Source organism: Phalacrocorax aristotelis, chromosome 1 (assembly GCF_949628215.1).
Source record: "Phalacrocorax aristotelis chromosome 1, bGulAri2.1, whole genome shotgun sequence".
Classification (NCBI taxonomy): Eukaryota; Metazoa; Chordata; class Aves; order Suliformes; family Phalacrocoracidae; genus Phalacrocorax; species Phalacrocorax aristotelis.
In genome coordinates, this window is record NC_134276.1 from 18,590,884 (window position 1) to 18,594,953 (window position 4,070).

A 4,070-nucleotide genomic window follows, 5' to 3' on the forward strand; every position below is an offset into this window, starting at 1 on the left:
TTTGTTTGATTTTTAAATTCATTAAATGAAATGAACTGTACTGACAAAATTACCTTCCTGAGGTAACAACTGATGGTTTTGACCATAAGAGCAAAACCATCATTCAAACTTCAAACTTGGAAGGAAATTTTTGCTCTAAACCATTTTCACTCTGTCAGCAGATTTCCCTGTTAAAATTAATAAAATACTCAAATCTCTTTCTGTTGCAACAGTGAAAAATTTGGTTAGAGTAACATGCAAGATGAAATCAGGTGTCGGACCTGCAGGATGCTAACTTGTTAGCAACCGTTTTGGTTTATCCTGGCTATCAGTCATAAGGTGGCATATCTTTACAGTTGGAGTGGTATAACAGCTTGGCTGGACATTTTGGGAGAAAAAGAGTAGCTGGAAAGTGTGGTTACTGTTGATGCAAAGGTGAGCAACAATATCTGCTAATGCTAAACAACCTCCCTGAGTCACATAAGCTATAATGGAAATTACAGTCTTACAATTATAGCTTGAGTGGATTGGCTTTTAGACAGGTTCCATCCAGAATAATGTGTTCCACAGGTTTTCAGCAGGAAGTTAGCCATGTGAATTTCTGTCCTATTTCAGGTAGGCCCTTCTGGTATTCTGCTGAGCTGTCTTGAGTATCTCCATGCTACGTTGTAAATCTGTAGTACAGATGGATCCTGGCTGATTTTTTTTGTTTTTTGGTGTTGGGAGTGGGATGGGAATATGTCACGCTCACTCCCCGGTGCCCTACAGAGTATGCTGGCATTTAAGTATATGTATAACTTATAAAGTACATTAATATTCCCACTGACTGCTTAAAATTAATTACTTTGGTTCATAACTGTGCTCAAAATCTTTTGTAATAGTCTCATACATGTGAAGTATATATTCAGCTTCTTGAAAGAGGTCCTGCACTTTCAATCAGTCCAAGCATGTAATGCCAAATTAACATATTCTGTTTCTGTTGAAACCTCTGTGTACTTCATGACTATGGTATGTTGTGATAATATATAGAGTCACAGAATCATAGAATGCCCTGAGTTGGAAGGGGTCCATAAGGGTCATCAAGTTCAACTCCTGTCCCTGCACAGGACAACCCCAAATTTACACCATACCTCTGAGGGTGTTGTCCAAGTGCTTCTTGGATAGCGTCAGGCTCGGCGCCGTGGCTGCCTCCCTGGGGAGCCTGTTCCAGTGTTCCACCACCCTCTGGGTGAAGAACCTTTTCCTAATATCCAACCTAAACCTCCCCTGGCACAACTTCCTGCCACTCCCTCAGGTCCTGTCATTGGTCACCAGAGAGAAGAGATCAGCGCCTGCCCCTCTTCCTCCTATTATATATAGTAATAATATATAACATATTAATATATAATTTTATAGCCTGGTAAGCCAACATTAAAATATCTGCAAAACTTAGTCAATATTAACAAGGGAGATGTAAACATGAATAGTGTTGAAAGTGTCAGCACAGAAAGGCTATGTTGCCTCTTGCAGACACTCAAGAGCTGGATGTGTTTATCCTCCTGCTGTGTGACTAGATAAATGCTTGTTGTATGACTGAAATGTAGTTCATAGAGTAATGAACATCTGCTGGTCATGTAAGCCAAGCTTCATCTCCTTGGAGATATCAGTGTGAAGATTTTTTTTCCCTTATCTAATTGGAATTTCCCATGTTGCAGCTTGTGTCTGTTGTTTGTAGGCTTTCTGCTGTATGCCTCTCAGAAGTCTGGCTTCATCTTTTCCACACCCTCCTTTTAGAGTTCAGCAAGGTAATCTTTCCCTTGCCTTCTCTTTTTAAGGCTGACCGAACTCAGCTCACTCAGCTATTCCTCATCCTCGTACTTCATGTGCCCCAGCCCCTTTATCACCTTGGTGGTCCTTGGCTGGATCTGCTCCGCTATCAATGTATTTCTTGTACAGGGGAGTCCAAAGCTGAATACAGTACTCCAGTTGCAGTCTCACAACTGCCAAATAGAAGGGGAGAAACGTCTCGACCTGCTGGCCACACTTTTGCTAATATACCTCTTGCTTATCACCACTCATGTGATGGGACTTGATTAAGGTATGTGCTACAGATGTCTCAAATGTCTTCAAACAGACATGCAAAACACCCTTTTTCCCTTATTCTTACAGCAAAACACAAAATTAGTGCAAAATCTATCTCTATAGGATAGATTTTCTTACATTATTAGCAACTCAAAACAAAATCCAAGATTAGTACTCATGTAGCCTCATTAAAATGCTATAAAAGTATTCACAGGCAACAAGATTCTAGCGGTTAAATCTTGTGACTTAATAATATATTTATATAAAATCCTGCACTTCCTCACTACCCTTACAGAGAACACTTTTGAGAAACTGAAGCGGTATAGGAGCTGATAATATCAAAGGTTTATGTAATGCTTCTTGTCATTATTATCATTTCTTTACAAGCTTCTCAAACGTGCTCAAACAGGTGGTGTATATTTTCCCTGTCAGCTCTCCTCCCTAACTAAATAATTCACTTTCTAATGTAATAAATGTCGGGCGTATGCTTCCCAGGATGGAAGCTTGAATCTAACATTCCATCGGGCAAGATTTGATTATAAGGCTTTTTAATTACAAATCTACAAGGCGGAACTGGCACAATACTGTCATGAAACTAGTATAGGAGTTATCTGGAGGTAAATTTCAAAAAATACAGTCTAAAAATGTACTGAATTTATATCTTTATGTTCAACAGATCAGGATTTACTAGTTCTCATTTCAAGATGAAATTGAGGTTGGGTATTTCCAAATGTGGGTCCCTACATATATTAGGACATATATATGACATAACATAAAAAGACTAATTTTCTGGAGTGTTCATTGTATGAAACTACTGTTAAAGGGATCTGAAAATAAGGAAACTTAAGGCTCTGCATGACAAACATTTTTGAAGTCAGGCCACTTCTTTGTAGATTCTTGTATTTGAAAATACTGGCCCTGGACTTTAGGACATACTATTTCAAACAAATAAACCTGTCTCCATCATCAGTGATAAGTTCTACAGTGTGTAAAGATTACTACCGTTGATGAAAACAGGACAGATTTTATTGTCTATATTAAATCCTATGTTGTGCATTAAAAGCTGAAATTACTGTAGGAAAATTAAGTAGTGTCAACTATTTTTTAAAATTACCACCAACTTTTAGGTGTACAAGAGATTTACTCAGTTGCTGTTCAAGAACTGCTATAGAATAATAGAAACTAGTACATGTACCCTGCTTAAAAATACCGTGTAATATATGTATTACACTTTACTTGTACAAACAGGTTTTACTGAATATTTAGCAATTCCTGTAATACACCAGGCCAATGAGTATCATTCTGTCATCAAACTAAAATAGATCTGACATCTTTTCTGGCCTGGAGGGGCAATTGTTACAGTTGCTCTTCATTACCATTTCAATTGCATATAGTTCCACCAATGGAAAGAAGAGAGGCTTTGCCTTTCTTTCTTTTATCTTTGGAAGATCTGTAGTTACAAAATTGAACCAGATTTTCTCAAATGACTAAGCATTTTTAATGAAAGTTCTACCATGTGTCTACTGTTTTCTAATTTTGGCAGGAAGATGAATGTATTAATATTTTTTTTGACATTCCTTGCCTCTAAGCTATAAAAGCATTTGTAAGGCATTCTGTGACAAACCAGTCTTTGCTTTGAACAGATGCTTATTACAAAAGCCAGGAGATATTTTTTTTTTTTGGCAGAGAAGAATTTAGATTAGTTTTTTTTCCCTTTTTATGAGGGAAGAAAGGAGGGATGAAATATTCCCATTTATTTATATTAATGACCATTTAAGTTTTATCTGATTCTTCTTCCAGTTTGAAAGACTTCTGTTTCGAGACAGGCAAGTTTTCCTACATAGATATTTCCAAAAAACCACAAAGTATGTATCATGACTCCTCCTGTTCCCTCCCTTTTTTTTTTTAATATAAACAGATCATTTTTGGACTTTTGGTTTGAAGTATATGTGTGAGAGCTGGAAAACTTTGTTGCTTTGACTTTGTTGATTAATTGCCTTTGATAAGCACACCACTTCCATAAATATTGG

At 37.2% G+C, this 4,070-nt stretch overlaps 1 protein-coding gene across 1 annotated transcript in view; it reads left to right on the forward strand.

Annotated features, from left to right (window-relative positions):
- ATM (ATM serine/threonine kinase) overlaps positions 1-4,070 on the forward strand; it is a 579,279-nt gene that overhangs the window by 101,445 nt on the left and 473,764 nt on the right. The gene's annotated exons all lie outside the window — the stretch shown is intronic.